Source organism: Amphibalanus amphitrite, unplaced genomic scaffold (assembly GCF_019059575.1).
Source record: "Amphibalanus amphitrite isolate SeventyFive unplaced genomic scaffold, NRLGWU_Aamphi_draft 000088F_arrow, whole genome shotgun sequence".
NCBI classification, from domain to species: domain Eukaryota; kingdom Metazoa; phylum Arthropoda; class Thecostraca; order Balanomorpha; family Balanidae; genus Amphibalanus; species Amphibalanus amphitrite.
The window spans coordinates 696,432-716,575 of NW_024881584.1; the positions used below are offsets into that span (position 1 = coordinate 696,432).

Genomic DNA, 20,144 nt, shown 5'->3' on the forward strand with positions numbered 1-20,144 from the left:
TTGTTTTATTACAAAATGCTTGGCCGTCAAAAAGCAATCGAAGGAAATGGATACCAACCAAATCGACACAGACCAACCCAATACCCACGGGTAAAACATAACCTTCTTCGCGTTGCGGAGCACGCGGGTAACCCTAGTAAGACACCAACTAAGGGCCCTCTGACACCAGCTAAGGGCCCTTTAACCCTATTAGTGGCAGGCTCCTGGCTACCCCTATTAGTGGCAGGGGGGCTGTTTACGACCCCCCTGATATCTCGAGATCTAACGGGCCGATTTTCAAAATTCAAACGGCATTCGATTTCGCTCAACGTGATCTACATTTCTAAAAAATAAAAAATAAAAATGTCAATAGGGGGGGGGTAGAGGGGGGTAAAAACGGGCAAATTGCAGATACATTTTAGACTGTTTATCATGGCCAGGTTTCTGAACCAATCTTAGCGCAACTTTTGCCGATCGATAGAGAATGAACCAGGAATTCACATGGATCCTAAAAATATGCATTTTCAAAAATCATAGGCGGATACAGATCATTGAGATTGGGGGTACACAAAAAGTATAGTAAATAAGGTTTTTGTTGGTACTGTTTCTAAAAAGGGTGGTAATGGTCTTGTTATGTTAGAATTTTCTTATGAGAGAATGACTACAATTGTATTGGTCATGCATAGGCGGTGTCAGGGCACCTATGTTGGGAGGTAAAACATAACCCCCCTTTTTGGACGCCTGGATCCGCCTTTTATAGCAAAAACGTGTCAAAAGAGGATGCACATAACTTTGTATATGTTATCACATGATACCTTTCATTCACTGTTCGTAAAACTGGTGCAGCATCGTGATCTTCGCCCAAATGACTCGCTTCACGAATAGGACCCCCCAATTCCCAGTGCTCTGGAGCCGCCCCTGGTAAAGTTATGAACTTGAAATTTTCAGGGAATGCGCCAAATTTAGTTTTAGGAACAGTCAGAAAATTTGAGCATCGTAGCTTCAGCGGTTTCGGAGATATTCCCGAAAAACCTGAGGGGTGGATGAAAACAAACCCCCCCCCCCTGCCACTAATAGGGTTAACCCGCGCCCTGCTGGGGGATGTTTGAACACCCCCCCCCCCCTTTGTGTTTTTTCGCGAATGTCTCAAAAACGGCGGCGTGGAGCGTCGCCGTTTTTGGTACACCTTATTATACATCAATTCTACACATGTTGTGAAAATTTCAGACCAAGGTCATTCAAGGTCAGGTCACCAGGTCACTTGAAGTGACCTCACCTCATAAAAAGTTTCAATGTCTGTCATAACTACACCGAGTGACCGATCGCTTTGAAACTTTCAGCGATTGCTAGGAGCAATAGCATGTATAAAATGTATATCTCAGAATTTTGATATCGATGACCTAAGGTGAGGTCAATTTTGCGACCTCCCATAAAAAGTCATAGGGAGAAAATTGAAATGCGCCTCTTTTGGACGAAAGATATCATAAACACTCCCAAACACTAAATTACAAGTGGCTTAGCCACATTGAACATGAAAATGGTGTCCGTGACCCCTGTTTATGCCATGAGGTCATCTTAGGTCACGAATAGTACCTAACAGTTTTCGCAAATAACTTTTGATAGAGGCATGCTAGAGCGATGAAAACGCCTCAGATGTGTTCAGCTCGACAATACGGATCGACTGATATGCAACATGACCCTTTCCGGTCAGGTCATGACCTTGACCTGAGGTCAAATTTTCAAGTTGACCTTTCAAAGTCAAGTTATAGTTCATTCGATGCGTCTTGACGAGAGGAACACGATGCCGGTAAAAGTAAGCTCGTACAAGGCTTGGGTCAAAAGTTATTGCAGAAAAACTGTTTCCGAAAAAAATCTGCTATTTTTGCAGTTTTTGCCCCCTGCAGGTAAAACCGTTGACGTTAGGCCAAATCTGAGAGAATTACTCAGAAAGGGCGTTAGCAGGGCTGTCGAATGCACTTTTCCGCGGCGCTGTAGCTCTATTGGCTCCCGAGTTATGCGTTGGCTTCTTGGAAATTGTCGACATTCGACCTGGAAATCGGCGAAATTTTGTCTTCAATGACGTTGACTTGACCTTTGACCTGACCAAAAAATTGACTGAGGTGATTTCGTCATTATTTTTTACGCTCTTTCGAACGCCGCCTTCCGCTTCTCGCTACGTGGCCCAGTAGCCGAGTTAGAAGGGGGGTGTTCAAACACCCCCCCCCCCCCAGCAGGGCGTGGAAATCCAGGACCCCCAGCCGGGCGCGGGTTAAGGTTGACGCCAGCTCAAGCCCCTCTGACATCAGCTGGGGGCCCTCTGACGCTAGTTCAGGGCCCTTTGGCGCCCTTTAAGACCTTCTGATGAGGGACCTTTGAGGCCTTCTAAGGGCCCCTTGATGCTTTTTGAGGGACGCTAGGCGCCAGCTGAGGACCGTTAGACTCCAGCTGAGGACCGTTTGAGGCCTTCTGATGGCCATTTGGCGCCAGCTGGGGGCCCTCTGACACCAGCTCAGGGCCCTTTGACACCCTTTAGGGCCTTCTGAGGTCCGTTTGACGTTAGCTGAAGGTTCTTAGAGGCCATCTGAGGGCCCTTGAACGCTAACTAAGAGCCCTTTGAGGCCGAGGTTCCTTTGAGGCCATCTGAGGGTCCTTTAACCCGGCAGTTGCTGGGGTATTTTGCCACCCACCGTTTGCTGGGGGGGGGGGGGGGCGTTAAACGCCCCCAGCCGATAACTCGAGAACCAATAGGCGCAGCGAAACGCACGAGGCGGCAAACGAAAGAGCGCGACGAGACGCTTCAGATGAGTACTTTAAAGTTGAATTTTGAGGTCACAGGTCGGGTCAAGGTCAGGTTAAACACCTGAAATCGGGCTTTCAGTAGCATGGACTTCAGGACTTGGCAATGGGCGCCTCTCGTCATAAACTCTGACAAAACGGTGCACAATCCATCATGTAAGGCCTACAAGAGTGTCAGCTCCATGTAGGGGTCAGTCAAGCATAGGTCAGGGTCAAGGTCAGGTCAACCGGGTACGCACATATCCCGAAAATCAAAACTGATATTCGCAGCCTGTGACACATGTTTTATAGGTAATTTGGGGCGTAGAACACGATGGTGCCACATTCATTTTATCATATGTGTACGTGTTTGGCTCAAAAAGTTCAATTTAAGAAATGCATGTATCATGGTCGTGAAGTAGTCACGAAAAATTGCCAAGATTCAGTTCAAGATTATGGAAAATGCGGAACGATAATCAATAATCGAAGATAGCTATTTGATTAATCATGGTTTTGGCAGTCTAATGGCGTTTACGGCATGTCTGTATGTCTATTTTGTGATTTTATATGATTTTTTGAACATATGCCGTTTTTGGTCGAAAACTCAGAAATCATGACGTCACTAAAACCTCGATATCTCAAAAAATTTCCAACCGATTTTTTTGAAACTTTGTCAGATAAAAATTCAATCGATTTCCTACAGGTACCCAAAATTTGGCGCGCCTGCGGCGCCGTTATTATGCTATGGCCCGGCGAAAAAGTGGGGGCGTTTAACGCCCACCCCCCAGCAACTCGCGGGTTAAGGCCATCTAAGGGCCCTTTGAGGCCATCTGAGGCCCCCTTAAGGCCATCTGAGGACCCTTTGAGGCCATCTGATGGCCCTTTGAGGCCATCTAAGGGCCCTTTGAGGCCATCTAAGGGCCCTTTAAGGCCATCTGGGGGCCCGTTGAGGCCATCTCAGGGCCCTTCGACACCAGATGAGGGCCATTTGACGCTGAGGGCCCTTGGAGACCATATGAGGATCCGGTGACGCCATCCGAGGGCCTTTTTTGAGGCCTTTTGAGGGCCATTGAAATTTCACCATCACATGTCCGTGAACTTAGCGACGTATGCGTATACGTATTCAGCGACGAATTCCAAATCACTTCAAATTCATAGCATGGGTTAAGTTGACCATGCTGAACACGAATATGACATTTATTTTAACTTTTGAGCTGATCTTCATGGTTAAAATCCGGTTTAAATGACGGGGAACCGCATAACGTCGCGAAAATAAAAACCCACGAATTCCAAAGTATGTGCAAAATGTAGAGCTCATCCAGATCTAACGTCCGTGGAAGAATCCAAGCTCGTGGCTCTTTTTCATGGTTAATATCCGGTTTAAATAACGGGGTACCGCATAACGCCGCGAAAATAAAAACCCACGAATTCTAAAGTATGTGCAAAATGTAGAGCTCATCCAGATCTAACGTCCGTGGAAGAATCCAAGCTCGTGGCTCAACGCCTTCATGGTTAAAATCCGGTTTAAATGACGGGGAACCGCATAACGTCGCGAAAATAAAAACCCACGAATTCCAAAGTATGTGCAAAATGTAGAGCTCATCCAGATCTAACGTCCGTGTAAGAATTCAAGCTCGTGGCTAAAGGCCTTCATGGTTAAAATCCAGTTTGAATGTCGCGGAACCGCATAACGTCACGAAAATAAAAACCCACGAATTCCAAAGTATGTATGTGCAAAATGTAGAAATCATCCAGATCTAACGTCCGTGGAAAAATCAAAGCTCGTGGCTCAACGCCTTCATGGGTAAAATCCGGTTTAAATGACGGGGAACCGCATAACGTCACGAAAATAAAAACCCACGAATTCATAAGTATGTGCAAAATGTAGAGTTCATCCAGATCTAACGTCCGTGGAAGAATCCAAGCTCGTGGCTCTTTAGTTTCATGGTTAATATCCGGTTTAAATGACGGGGAACCGCATAACGTCACGAAAATAAAAACACACGAATTCCAAAGTATGTATATGCAAAATGTAGAGTTCATCCAGATCTAACGTCCGTGGAAAAATCGAAGCTCGTGGCTCAACGCCTTCGTGGTTAAAATCCGGTTTAAATGACGGGGAACCGCATAACGTCGCGAAAATAAAAACCCACGAATTCCAAAGTATGTGCAAAATATAGAGCATATCCAGATCTAACGTCCGTGGAAGAATCCAAGCTCGTGGCTCAACGCCTTCATGGTTAAAATCCGGTTCAAATGACGGGGAACCGCATAACGTCGCGAAAATAAAAACTAACGAATTCCAAAGCATGTGCAAAATGTAGAGCTCATCCAGATCTAACGTCCGTGGCAGAATCCAAGCTCGTGGCTCTTAAACTTCATGGTTAATATCTGGTTTAAATGACGGGGAACCGCATAACGTCGCGAAAATAAAAACCCACGAATTCCAAAGTATGTGCAAAATGTAGAGCTCATGCAGATCTTACGTCGGTGGAAGAATCCAAGCTCGTGGCTCTTTAACTTCATGGTTAATATCGGGTTTAAATGACGGGGAACCGCATAACGTCGCGAAAACAAAAACCCACGAATTCCAAAGTATGTGCAAAATGTAGAGCTCATCCAGATTACGTCGGTGGAAGAATCCAAGCTCGTGGCTCTTTAACTTCATGGTTAATATCTGGTTTAAATGACGGGGAACCGCATAACGTCGCGAAAATAAAAACCCACGAATTCCAAGGTATGTGCAAAATGTAGAGCTCATCCAGATCTAATGTCCATGGCAGAATCCAAGCTCGTGGCTCTTTAAATTCATGGTTAATATCTGGTTTAAATGACGGGGAACCGCATAACGTCGCGAAAATAAAAACCCACGAATTCCAAAGTATGTGCGAAATGTAGAGCTCATCCAGATCTAACGTCCGTGGAAGAATCCAAGCTCGTGGCTCAACGCCTTCATGGTTGAAATCCGGTTTAAATGTCGGGGAACCGCATAACGTCACGAAAATAAAAACCCACGAATTCCAAAGTACGTGGTGCACTCCAGAAGTTTTGAGACTTTTTCAGTAGAGACAGTTGTCTGTTTCAGAGAAGCATGAAACTTGTATGACTCTCGAAATGGAACTTCCCGAGTCCAATGCACCTGCTTTAGCGCTCCTGTCACTGCCTGAAGGCCTGCTGATAGGCCTTCAAAGTGAAGGTGCCCAGGGCCTCTGTCACAGCCTCACTCATCTCCTCCACATCCTCCGAAAGACGGCCTCTGAGCTTCCCTGTCAGTCTGGGGAACACCCAGAAGCCAGGGGGCCAGATTAGGACTGTGGAAAGGGTTACGGACGGTTTTGACGCACATCTGTGTCAGATAGTTCGTCTCCATGGTGGACTTGTGGGTGTGTGCGCTGTCCTGGTGCAGGAGCCCATGGCCAGAGTTGAAGAGTTCCGACCTTTTGCGGTGAAATCTCTTTCTCAACTCCCTCAGAACCTTCACGAATCATTCCTTGCTGACAATCTGGCCGTGTAGGGGACCCAGGTTATGAAGTTTTTGCCTTTGTGTTCTAAGTAAGGGATTAATTTGAGCTTCCCAGGGGACCTGCGCTGTCTGTCTTTATTGGGTCTGAAGGAGTCAGTGTGTTTTCATTGGACCTTTTGTCTCTTGGTCTCATGATGGTAAAAATGCATCCAGCTTTCGTCTCAAGTCACTTGAGAGCCAATTTGCTATGTTTCTCGGGCATTTTTGCCAAGCTAATCCCAAAATTTTATTACACAGCGACCCTCCAAGTTGTCTTCACATGAACAACCTGACTGTGCTCTACACTGGTCACTGTGACAAGCCGCGTGCGACTTGCCATGTTCAGGGTGACGCCGTTGCCGTCTTTTGCAACGTAGAAAAACAAAATTATGCAAGTACGTTTATAACAACTGTGGTAAGGACTTGTGAGAACAACAAGTATCTAGCACTGTTCATATGGATTTTACGAGGCCAGTCTCAAAACTTCTGGAGTGGACGACGTATGTGCAAAATGTAGAGCTCATCTTGATCTAACGTCCGTGTAAGAATCCAAGCTCTTGGCTCTTTAACTTAACTTCATGGATAATATCTGGTTTAAATGACGGGGAACCGCATAACGTCGCGAAAATAAAAACCAACGAATTCCAAAGTATGTGCAAAATGTAGACCGCATCCAGATCTAACGTCCGTGGAAGAATCCAAGCTCGTGGCTCAACGCCTTCATGGTTAAAATCCGGTTCAAATTACGGGGAACCGCATAACGTCGCGAAAATAAAATTAACGAATTCCGAAGTATGTGTAAAATGTAGAGCTCATCCAGATCTAACGTCCGTGGCAGAATCCAAGCTCGTGGCTCTTTAAAGGGACTGTCCCACCTTTGCATTAGTTCTGAGTTTATATAGCCAAGTTGGCGGCCAGGTTCAGAAACCACTATATATCCTGGTCGCAATATCCTCAGTTTCGTGGTGTTAAAGAAATTTGTTCTCTTTATTTGAAAAGTGGGCCTTAGCTAAGGCCCTATCTCTTAAAGGGACCCTCCCACCTTCAAAAAAGTTAATGAATTGGCATGAAAGTGATGTCGCTCGGTTCAGAAAGAGCAAAAACAAATATCTACCAAATTTCATCGAAAAATATTCACCGGTTTTCAAGATATTATACTTTTACTTTTGTTTACTTTTGGGGATCTCCGCTGTTCCTAGCGACTTTATTTGAAAGTGCGGCATTTGTTGCGCGCAAAGCAGCGTATACCAATCGTTAGATATCTGCACTGACGTCACACATTCAGAGGGGTATTCCTTTGCATTAGCCCCTCTGAATCAAAATGCTGCAATTTTGAAATTCAATATTTCCGATTTAAGGCATTTCTCGATGTTGTGAGTGCCGAAACCGGTAATTGTGAGCCAGGGACCCCATTTTGGCTATCTCAACTCAAATCTAATGTTAAGGTGGGAGGGTCCCTTTAACTATTAACGGCCATTTGTTGACGTCATTTGCATTTTGAACGCCTGTCATGCATGTGAAGTTTCACTTGATTTACGAATAAGCTAATCAGAGACACTTGTTAGTTGTTATTGTATGAACCGCGTCATATTTGAGAGCAAATACCTATATCTTCTGCCAAATTTCCCCCACATTGACATGAAGTAAATCTTTCATTACGTCACAGATCCGATCTAAATGACGTCACGATGAAACATAAAAGTCGCAATATCTCAAAAGTATACAATGAAAACGCGTAAAAACTTGCAGAATTCGTCACAATATCATGAGTAGCATTTCCGAATCCTAAATGGTACTTTTCTAAAGGTGGGATAGTCCCTTTAACTTCATGGTTAATATCTGGTTCAAATGACGGGGAACCGCATGACGTCGCGAAAATAAAAACCCACGAATTCCAAAGTATGTGCAAAATGTAGAGTTCATCCAGATCTTACGTCCGTGGAAGAATCAAAGCTCGTGGCTCTTTAACTTCATGGTTAATATCTGGTTTAAATGACGGGGAACCGCATAACGTCGCGAAAATAAAAACCAACCAATTCCAAAGTATGTGCAAAATGTAGAGCTCATCCAGATCTAACATCCGTGGCAAAATCCAAGCTCGTGGCTCATCAACTTCATGGTAAATATCTGGTTTAAATGACGGGGAACCGCATAACGTCGCGAAAATAAAAATCCACGAATGCCAAAGTATGTGCGAAATGTAGAGCTCATCCGGATCTAACGTCCGTGGCAGAATCCAAGCTCGTGGCTCTTTAACTTTATGGTTAATAATATAGTTAATAATATAATAATATGGTTTATAATATAACTTAATGGTTAATAGATCTGGATGAACTCTACATTTTTTACATACTTTGGAATTCGTTGTTTTTTTTTTATTTTCGCGACGTTATGCGGTTCCCCGTCATTTGAACCGGATTTTAACCATGAAGGCGTTGAGCCACGAGCTTGGATATTTCCACGGACGTTAGATCCGGATGAGCTCTACATTTTGCACATACTTTGGAATTCGTGGGTTTTTATTTTCGCGATGTTATGCGGTTCCCCGTCATTTAAACCAGATATTAACCATAAAGTTAAAGAGCCACGAGCTTCGATTCTGCGACGGACGTTAGATCTGGATGACCTCTACATTTTGCACATACTCTGGAATTCGTGGGTTTTTATTTTCGCGACATTAAGCGGTTCCCGTCATTTAAACCAGATATTAACCATGAAGGCGTTGAGCCACGAGCTTTGATTCTTCCACGGACGTTAGATCTGTATGAGCTCTACATTTTGCACATACTTTGGAACTCGTTGGTTTTTATTTTCGCGACGTAATGCGGTTCCCCGTCATTTAAACCGGATTTTAACCATGAAGGCGTTGAGCCACGAGCTTGGATTCTTCCACGGACGTGAGATCTGGATGAGCTCCACATTTTGCACATACTTTGGAATTCGTGGGTTTTTATTTTCGCGACGTTATGCGGTTCCCCGTCATTTAAACCAGATATTAACCATGAAGTTAAAGAGCCACGAGCTTGGATTCTTCCGCGGACGTTAGATCTGGATGAGCTCTACATTTTGCACATACTTTGGAATTCGTTGGTTTTTATTTTCGCGACGTTATGCGGTTCCCTGTCATTTAAACCAGATTTTAACCATGAAGGCGTTGAGCCACGAGCTTAGATTCTCCCACGGACGTTAGATCTGGATGTGTTCTACATTTTGCACATACTTTGGAATTCGTGGGTTTTTATTTTCGCGACGGTATGCGGTTCCCCGTCATTTAAACCGAATTTTAACCATGAAGGCGTTGAGCCACGAGCTTGGATTCTCCACGGACGTTAGATCTGGATGAGCTCTACATTTTGCACATACTTTGGAATTCGTGGGATTTTATTTTCGCGGCGTTATGCGGTTCCCCGTCATTTAAACCGGATTTTAACCCTCGCCCGTAAACGGTGTTTTGCCACCTTCGCCCATGCAGGGGGGTTGGTGCGACCCCCCCTGGCGTTTGAAAACGGAGCGTCGTAGAGCTTAGCGGAAAAGACCAACGGATTGCTCTCAACGAGATCTCGCGATTGGTGGTATATTTTTTGGTCCTATGTCAACATTTGACCTACTTATGACCGGTCAAAGGTCAAATTTTCGGAAAAGTCTAACTTTTTCAGATTTCCGCACCGATTGCGGCAAAACGTTAAGAGATATCGACTTGAAACCTTCACTATCGTGATCCTTGATCAATTCTCTATCGTTTGGTGTGTATTTCGATGTCATAACTAAAAAATGATGCGTTGGGAGCATCGGAAGTCTGCAAGGTCATTTGTTCATTGGGTCACGTCAGGCGTGTGACGTCACTGACCTGACCCTGACCCAAAATGAACTACAAGAAACAACTGACGATGCCTGAAATGGATAGCAAATTCGAATTCAGGCCATCAAAATACCCCGAAAAGGCATACAAGTGCAAGAAGTCATTACAGGTCATCCGAGGTCACTGACCTGACCTTGACCTTTAGTAACCTTGAAAAGGTCAACGGACATTGTGCCAATGTCAAATCAGCCAGTTATGATTCTAAAACAATCCATCAGTGTGTCAGGTCAGTCGGCATTTATACCATTGTGAAGCAATCTCCAATTTAGCGTAAATCTGGCCGGAGGTTGTTCCCTTTATGACGTCATAACTCCGTGACCTGACATGACCTTGACAAAAACAAAATTACCAAAAGTTGCGCAAAGGATGCCCCAAAGGGTACTGAAAATTTGAGCAGGCTATCTGAAACGGTTCGGCGTGTAGCTAAGAAAATCCTCAGGGGGGGGGGGGGGGGGTTGCACCAACCCCCCCCCCTACATGGGCGAGGGTTAACCATGAAGGCGTTGAGCCACGAGCTTGGATTCTTCCACGGACGTGAGATCTGGATGAGCTCCACATTTTGCACATACTTTTGAATTCGTCGGTTTTTATTTTCGCGACGTTATGCGGTTCCCCGTCATTTAAACCAGCTTTTAACCATGAATTTAAAGAGCCACGAGCTTGGATTCTTCCGCGGACGTTAGATCTGGATGAGCTCTACATTTTGCACGTACTTTGGAATTCGTTGGTTTTTATTTTCGCGACGTTTTGCGGTTCCCCGTCATTTAAACCAGATTTTAACCATGAAGGCGTTGAGCCATGAGCTTGAATTCTCCCACGGACGTTAGATCTGGATGAGTTCTACATTTTGCACATACTTTGGAATTCGTGGGTTTTTATTTTCGCGACGTTATGCGGTTCCCCGTCATTTAAACTGAATTTTAACCATGAAGGCGTTGAGCCACGAGCTTGGATTCTTCCACGGACGTTAGATCTGGATGAGCTTTACATTTTGCACATAATTTGGAATTCGTGAGTTTTTATTTTCGCGACGTTGTGCGGTTCCCCGTCATTTAAACTGGATTTTAACCATGAAGGCGTTGAGCCACGAGCTTGGATTCTTCCGCGGACGTTAGATCTGGATGAGCTCTACATTTTGCACATACTTTAGAATTCGTGGGTTTTTATTTTCGCGACGTTATGCGGTTCCCCGTCATTTAAACCGGATATTAACCATGAAGTTAAAGAGCCACGAGCTTGGATTCTTCCGCGGACGTTAGATCTGGATGAGCTCTACATTTGGCACATCCTTTGGAATTCGTTGGTTTTTATTTTCGCGACGTTATGCGGTTCCCCGTCATTTAAACCAGATTTTAACCATGAAGGCGTTGAGCCACGAGCTTGGATTCTTCCACGGACGTGAGATCTGGATGAGCTCTACATTTTGCACATACTTTGGAATTCGTGGGTTTTTATTTTTGCGTCGTTATGCGGTTCCCCGTCATTTAAACCAGATATTAACCATGAAGTTAAAGAGCCACGAGCTTGGATTCTTCCGCGGATGTTAGATCTGGATGAGCTCTACATTTTGCACATACTTTGGAATTCGTTGGTTTTTATTTTCGCGACGTTATGCGGTTCCCCGTCTTTTAAACCAGATTTTAACCATGAAGGCGTTGAGCCACGAGCTTGGATTCTCCCACGGACGTTAGATCTGGATGAGTTCTACATTTTGCACATACTTTGAAATTCGTGGGTTTTTATTTTCGCGACGGTATGCGGTTCCCCGTCATTTAAACCGGATTTTAACCATGAAGATCAGCTCAAAAGTTAAAATAAATGTCATATTCGTGTTCAGCATGGTCAATTTAACCCATGCCATGAATTTGAAGTGGTTTGGAATTCGTCGCTGAATACGTATACGTATACGTCGTTAAGTTCACGGACATATCAGGAATAGGGGCCCATTTGAGAGCGGCCGCTATGACTGTGACCCCAAAATGATTTCAGATTTCATGACCCCAAAATAATTAATCATAGATATATTTAGCGCCAAAATCAGTTTAATGTGTTTTACCTGTATTCGCTTACAGGAGCTCCTTCACGGCCTCAAATCCTCCGAAAAATTAGCGCACGTCGCTACGTCGTTCAGAAGCCCCTCTCAGTTCTCACGGTATAAAGAAAGCTGTCCCGTACAGGGCAGGTATATAGAACCTAGAACAACGGGTAGGTACACCAACAACGCGGAAAGCACCCATTTTACCCGGATGAGTTACATGGTAGGTGATATATTTTTTTTGAATATGGAAAAATAGAGTGTTCTTTTCCGACGAGTAAAGCCAAATTCATAAAGCAGCTATTTTTAAATTAAATTTACAAGAAATAACATACTAACCATAGTTTAAAACTTAGTGTAAAGATAGTTGAAAAGCGTAAAGTTGATACTAAAATGGCAGGAATCAATGGAAGGCAGAAATGGCGCAGCTGTTTCATTCTTGAAATGTATTCGCAAGCAGGATTTACGTGATGCTAGCGACATCTTTTAATGTAATTGGGGATGCTGATTGTCTGATAGAGTCCGTGAGCAGTATCACTAATTTACGCCAGTACAGGGTTGAGGCAATGTGCGCATGGGCAGGAACTTGTGCTCTCATGGAGGGGCTTTTGGTACCTCGGGCAGCGCCCAATGCTTTTCGGACCTGTTATGGCCTCCGCATTGAAAAACGCTACATAAAAAGGTTGTAGAGGAAGCTTGAGGCTACCTTTCCCCACAATAATATTGGCACTTTATCTTTTAGCTTCCGTATGAGGCTCGCTTGAAAAAGGTCGATTTAACATGGAAACCCTATGGGGTAGTAGTTTTTGAGCGCCCATTTGGCCTAATGCTACCAACTGTTACTGGCTACCCCTGGTCCCGTATCCCTCGCAGCAAGTTCTCTTCACTCCTATCAGCTGTCTCATCCTTATCTCCGTGATGTGTTGTGTGAGACCAGTGACGTCACAGGATTGCGACGTCCTGATTGGGCGACAGCTCCGAATTGCCCGACTGGTGGTCCGCGACTCGACAAGTAAACGTGCGCTGACTGGGGATTTGTAATGGCGTCAACGGCAAAAGTGTGCTGCTACCGCTGCTACAGTACTCTAATCAATAATAGTATTATAATAATAGTAATAATAATAATAATAATAATAGTAATAGTAATAATAGTATAATAGTATTATATGACCGTGACTCTAATTGTGTTTGAATAGTATCTAAGCAGTTAGAATTACGTCAAACATCATTGTCCAGTGAGTGTTCTTGTTTGTGGTGTGAATTTGAGCTCAAGCCTCACATCAAATCATGTGATAATTTTTTCCTCAGTGTCATGTATGGTAGCAGAAAGGGCCCTATGTTGGGCTATTTTCAATAGGATCGCATTACAGCCGTCCGACCACTCGCACCAGTGACGTCAAGGAAATTGCTGCTTCGGCCTAATGAACATACCTTCTATATACCTACGGCCTTGCACTCCCTTGGCCTTACTCAACTATCCACAAGCGGTAGGTATCCGGACAAATCTTCGTATTACATTTCTGCGTCGCGCAAGTCCACATACATCCGCATTTCTTCGTGCACAAAACTTCGTCCGCACTCTTCGTCTAGTCGCATTTCTTCGTCTGCAAAACTTCGTCCGCACTCTTCGTCTAGTCGCATTTCTTCGTCTGCAAAACTTCGTCCGCGCATTTCGTCGTGTTGCATTTCTTCGTCTCGCAAATCATCGTAAGTAGGTAAACAATTTCGTAGCGCATTTCTTCGTATTTGCATTTCTCCATCTCGACAAATCTTCGTCCTTTGATCTTCGTCTACGCAAACCTAAGGTGGTTAGGTAAGCACTTAGAGGAAAAGGGCCACCTTTAACATGGGGATTGAAACTGAGATAGCCATCTTGTAGCCCGTGTCCGAAAACCTTGCTGTCTACCTCCTTACGGCCGATTTCGGCCTCCATTCGTAGTTATCGGCAATTTTAAAAGAAAATACGCCAGGAATGCGTCCTTATCCCAGGAATGCGTTCTTATCCGACAATACAGCCACCCGCGGCGAGGCTTTGGTTTTTTACCAATCAGCTCCAACCAGCTCAGCTTTAACCAATCAGCTTATCTGACACAATCCGACGAGTCTGTCTTCTGAACGCTGATTGGCTTGAGTGTGACGTCATCGCTATGCCATCATACAGTAGGTGCCGTAGAGAGTATCAACATAGTACCAATATGTTAAATAGTTTTAAATTCTTTTTCGCGAATTGTGCACTTCTGGCACCAGTTTTAAAAAGAAAATGAAAAATAATAATGTCAAAATGAAAAACAACGATATATTCATATTTCACGAAGGTGGCCCTTTTCCTTTAAGCCTACGCCGGCACAGGGGGCCGGGGGGAGGTTGATACAACCTACAACCCCCTTGGGCTTTTCGCGAATAACTCACGTAAAAAGTGACCGATCGCGACGAAACTTTCAGTACCCTCGCATTGATAAATTTTACACCTACCCTGAAAATTTCATGACCTTGACCCAAATGACCTTTGACCTGTGACCATGGGCGTAGCCAGGATTTCCTCCAGGAGGGGGCCAAACTTACAGGGGCCCAAGGTACACCCCCTAAAAATCCAAAAAGTCATCGGATTTCATCCACTATCTTTTGGAGGGGGCCCAAATAAATTTAAAAAAAAAAATCAAAAAAATGAAAACAATGTTAGAACTGAGGGGCAAGCAGTCCATGGGTCCCTGCTAGATAGGCCCACGAATAGCTTCATAGAGTCGCTCAGCCGGTTCTGAAGGCGGTCTTGAGGGCCCCGTGGGTTGGATGAGTGTCCTTCAGACCGTCAAAGGCCCCTACAGCCCATGAGAGCCTCGTAAGCCGTCTGAGGGTCATGTAAGCCGTCTAAGGGCAGGGGCGTAGCCAGGATTTTCTTCAGGGGGGAGGGTGGTAATCAAACCGAAAGGGGCCCATGTGAGCGAAGGGGCCCAACATTTTCTTTATTTCATTAAGTAGTTATTTGCTTAACTACCTTAAAATTACGAAGGGCCCCTGCGAACCCAATGGACAGGGCCCCGAGGGGCCCAGTGGCAAAGCCTCAGGCCGGCCGAAGGGCCCTTTTATAAGCAATGAAGAGAGCCCAGAGGGCCCTAGCGGCAAGGTCTCAGGACCGAAGGGCCCCCGCGAACCCAGTGGAGTGCCCCGAGGGGCCCTTACGCTACGTTTATTGTGCCCCTTACCGTACTTATGACACCGCGATGGGGGCCCTTTTGGGCTCCAGGGGGGCCATGGCCCCTATGGCCCCCCTTTGCTACGCCCCTGCCTGTGACCTACTTTCCGAATAGGGTCCAGTTACGTCAGGTTTGGTTGTTTTGTTTTATGTTTGATTATTTGACAGTTCTACTGATCACTAATTTTTGCAGTGCTTTTGTCGTTACAATTATGTTGCTCGAAATACATAATTGGCGCAAGCATAAACGCCACAGCCCAAGGCTATATAAACCAGGTAGAACGCTCCGGGAAAAAAGTTGGAAACAATAAATTAGTTGCGGCATTCCCTGATGACGCGAATGTGGGTCAGCGGCCGGCGGCCGGCGGCCGCTAACACTGTATGAGGATGAATGCACGGAACTTTTGCTTGTTGGAGATTGCGCTAGGCAGTTAAATGTTAATGTTAGGATATGTTTCGAAAGTAAATTGAACGACGCTTCGAACGCCGTCAATGAATTTGCGATACGACGACTATTTGTTTAGTTAAAGCCGGCGAACTTTTACCTTCCGACCGCGCGGGGAGGCGATATGGTGCCACACTGACGGTTTTTACGACAGCTAAAAATTCTTTTGAGCTAAAGAGCTGAAATTTGACATGTCCAATCTTTTGATCAAGCTGGATCTTCTGGTACAAGTCGCATATTTAAGGTACGTAAGGTTGTTGAGCTAAGTTGTCGCTCGTGAGCCTCTACATAGTCCAAAAACAACGCAATTTCTAAGCACTCAGTGCCAAGAAATCCTTCACAGAAAGATGATACTTGGTGGAAAGAATGGCTGTCGGTTTCTTACCGTTCGTATGTATCGTGTTTTCACAAGAGTTTAGTAAGGTCAGGTCCCTCACGTCACCTCCCCTCATAACTCAATAGGACTAGGTGTACTATCATAGAAGCGTTTATCAATCGCCGGAAATCTTAGCCAATCCCACTGGACACCGGATCCATACCCGCATGGGGCCCTCCTGACTGGCCACTCCCTCTGAAATCCACAATAACATTGGGCTGCGGCCATGGTTATGTATTAATGCTTTTCACTAACAGAAATACAACAACTTCAACCAGCACAATGCACGCCGCCACAACAGTCCGACCAACGTCCCTGATATCGACTAGCACTCTGCCGGATGCACATATGCGGAGCCTGTCCTGTCCGAATGTGACCTGCAGCTTACAATTGCTGTGTCGCATGGCGCGTGGCACAGGACGATTCCTAGCAGCTGTCGGCTGGAGTGGAGAAACAGCACGTTGCGATACACCGCGCCGGCGACAGAGCTCAGCAGGGCTGGTTGGAGGCTGGAGACGGAGGTAAGGGCGGACACAGGCACAAACATTGCAGGACAAATAACAGGATGTCAGTTAGGGATATAATTCAAGACGAATGATTCAAGACGGACTGAAATAATGCACATTTTGCTCACTTGGATACCAACTTCAAACTTGACGTTTATAGCACCGCGGAAACAATGGCCACACAGGAAAGAATCAAAAGATGATGTGTTTTTAACTCAAAGTAAATAGAGGTTGCATATGATGGAACAGCCCGAAGTGCAGACAAGCACATATTTTTGGTAATAGCTATCAGCTGTCCTACTCCTCTTCTCCCTTCATCAACTACTGGACACATCTGAGGAAGCACCAATGTCCATAACAAAAGCTTGCAAAGTAGTTTTATGAAGCCAAGGGCCACCTATGCCTACATCATGCATGTAAACTCAAAATTACACATGCATGACAAAGAAAGCTTATGTAAAGAGAAGAGTTGGCAAAAGCATTTCATAGTTAAAATTATTCAAAACTGCACACAGGGCAAACATAAAAAGCAGCAAGTGTGCTGTTCTGTTATGCTAAGAAATAGTCCAAAACAAAATACATCTTTTCATGTTTGAACTGGTTATTCTTCTATGCCACTTCATCCATATCTTGATTACAGATGGGCTGTTGCTGCAGGCTGATGAAGTGACACTTGATTGCCTTTGTGCGAGTTTCAGTTGCAGCCTCCTGGGTACTGCACTGGAAAGCAGACTGAATTGAATGCCTCTGAAAGATAGGAATACAGGCAAAGTTAGCTGTAGTAGTGTCAATGATAATAGACATGACATTTTTGTCCTTTGACATACATTTTGACATACATGAAGTACAAAAAGGTACGAAATAAATTGGTTGGTTTGTTTCAAGACACGCGCACTGCACAAAGCCGCACAGACATTACACAGGGATATGAAATTGGTACACATAAAACTTGCTGATTAAAAAGGTCAAAACTTGCAATAATAATTGAAGTAAAAGTTACAATCACAATCATTTGATTTAAAATGACTTGACAAGTCACAAGACGCAACGCTCCTATTCACTTAAGAAAGGTTTTTATGCTTTCATTATCCTCCACATATCAACCAGCTTGATACCAGGCTGTGCAATAGTGTGTACATAACCCCATGTTGCCATTTTATTAGAGCAAGTGGGGTACAACAACAATGCTGATGTCAAACCCACATCTGCAACCCGTACTGCAGTTTCAATCACCTTACAAGCACACCTTCTGGCAGTTTGATAGGCAGAATGGTCATTACTACTTTCTCCTCATATTCAACACATATTCCCTTTATACAGATATAGTTTAGACCTGGTTATGGCAAGCATTTTCGAGAAAAGATATGATCAAAGTCCAAGACAAAGGTCGAGAGAAACAACACCAACACAAAACACCGACTATGTAGCACTAATACTGTCAAATTCATAAAAATATATACATGAGTCGATCAAAAATTCACTGTAGATTTCGAAAATGGTGTCAAATGCCACTCAAATACCTCCATTCGCATGTACGAAGCAATAAAACACTGACCTTCAATTCCGCGTGCCATTCTCCATAGGCCACTGTGTATTAAATAACGCGTTCACTGATAGCAAAAAATGAGACCCACATATGACGCGTTTGCTACCAGCCAATCAGCGCTCGAGATGCCGAACGCTGATTGGTGGAGAGGGCCGTCGTTAGCAGTCCATTACACGTTGTTTTCCCTGAACATGTGCGTGAGCGCTTATGCTGCTCACGGGCTGTTGCCATTTTTCGTAATGCTGAAGGCACGGGAGCGAACCCCCATGCCAAGGCCCTAAATACGCTAAATACAAGGTTGCACGGACTTATTTCTACTAAACCTACCAGAATTTTTTTTGCCAGAATTTTTTTACCAGAATTACTAAACCTACAGTCATTTTTTCATATATTTTCTCTCTCTAATATCTACCAGAATATAGTTTCACGGTTGATTATTTAAATAATTATTCAATCAAAATTTCTTTATTATTATCTCGTAATCATTATAAGCAATTTTATAAATCAACTTTCAATTTGCTTGCCTTTTACTAGCAAAATAACTTTTCTAGTATTGGGTCAACATAGTGGTGTAGCAGTAGGAACCACATCTGGCAAAACCCCAATACCTACATACAGCAGAAAAGCAGCCACCAGGTGTCGCCACAGTCGCCACTTGGTCGCCACACAGATGTCGCGCGCGTCGCCAATCGCCACACTACCGATTTCCATAAGGACGCATATGTACGGATATGTATAGGAAAGTCGCCCTTAAGGATTACGCTTCCATCCTTTGCTTATGAGGTCGGTGGTTGGAAATTGGGACTGGCTCAGCTATTTTCGACCACGGATATGCCTTTATCACATGATGAGGAACATGCTGATAAGCGTTTTATGCGTCATAACAGCACAAAAGTATTTTTAATCATTTTTCAAAAATAGCCGTTCTGCCGTATCTTTCAGTGCAAGGTGCCGTCGGTCATCCCCGACGTGACGTCACGCAGGGAATTTGCCAGATTTTCCTACTAGACTTCGACACCCCCTGCCCCCTGCCACAGCCACAGCCATCCCATTGCCTTGCCACAGCCCTATACCACAGCCCGAACATCAATTTGAATTTAATGAATTTAACGGTAAGTTTCACTGTCATTTATGTGTAACGAAACTATTTCATACATATTTTTCGAAATTTAAAACAATTTGACGTAAATTCATGGACCTATTCATCCATGCCATTACAATTATAGAGTTCAGTGCAAGTGGCCGTTACACAGCGGTGGACGTTCCAGTTCGGGGAAGGTAAAAATAGAGAGCACGCATCTTGAGACCGTAGCACAAATTGTAGCATATTATATTATTTCAGATTATTGTGGGAGTCAATTCTTGTAGGTTCGGTGCCTTAGCCAGCACTGTGCAGCCATGTAGCTTTTCTCAAGGCCCTATATATACTGATGCCGCCTTGCTGCAGCCCAAAGCCCCAGCAGGCTGCATTTGTCCTATTATTATTCATCTATGTAAATACTCTTCGTGCCAGTAATAAGGTCAATAATGTCAATGCTGTTGGGTATAGCAAGGCGGCTATGGCATATAGTCCTAAGGTCAGTCGGGCAAACTGCAGGGAGGTTATCTAAAGAAAGACTAATCTAATAAAAGATTATGATGTCATGAAAATGGGCTGAGCGATAACCATAAAAGGAGTGATAATATATGTTGTCATTTTTCCAGAGTGTAAGAATATTTATGCACGAGACTTTGGATTTAAGACCACATGGGGAGTTCATTTATAAACAAGTGCTTAAATAATCATTTAAGCACGAGTGGTCTTAAATTGCAAAGTTGAGTGCGTAAATATTCTTGCACGACGGAAAAGTGATGTTAAGTGTATTTAAAACAATTTTATGTCGTGACTTATTATCACGAATGTGCAAAACTGCCCATTTCTGTATAGTATT

The 20,144-nt window shown here is 44.3% G+C and overlaps 3 protein-coding genes across 11 annotated transcripts in view; 2 read left to right on the forward strand and 1 right to left on the reverse strand.

Annotated features, from left to right (window-relative positions):
* Positions 1-12,286, reverse strand: part of LOC122379985 (2',5'-phosphodiesterase 12-like) — a 77,774-nt gene extending 65,488 nt beyond the window's left edge. For 5 of the 7 annotated variants that reach the window (XM_043362712.1, XM_043362711.1, XM_043362707.1 and 2 more), the window contains exon 1: positions 12,172-12,286. The gene's annotated coding sequence lies outside the window, so the exon portion shown is untranslated. The remainder of the gene's footprint in view (positions 1-12,171) is intronic. The other 2 variants (XM_043362709.1, XM_043362706.1) reach the window with 2 other exon arrangements.
* The window catches only part of LOC122379970, a 36,498-nt gene that overhangs the window by 11,536 nt on the left and 4,818 nt on the right, over positions 1-20,144 (forward strand). The gene's annotated exons all lie outside the window — the stretch shown is intronic.
* The window catches only part of LOC122379987 (MRG/MORF4L-binding protein-like), a 28,247-nt gene continuing 27,352 nt past the window's right edge, over positions 19,250-20,144 (forward strand). Inside the window, exon 1 of one of the 3 annotated variants that reach the window (XM_043362713.1) lies at positions 19,250-19,325. The gene's annotated coding sequence lies outside the window, so the exon portion shown is untranslated. Of the gene's footprint in view, positions 19,492-19,520; positions 19,791-20,144 lie in introns of those variants that run through there. The other 2 variants (XM_043362717.1, XM_043362714.1) reach the window with 2 other exon arrangements.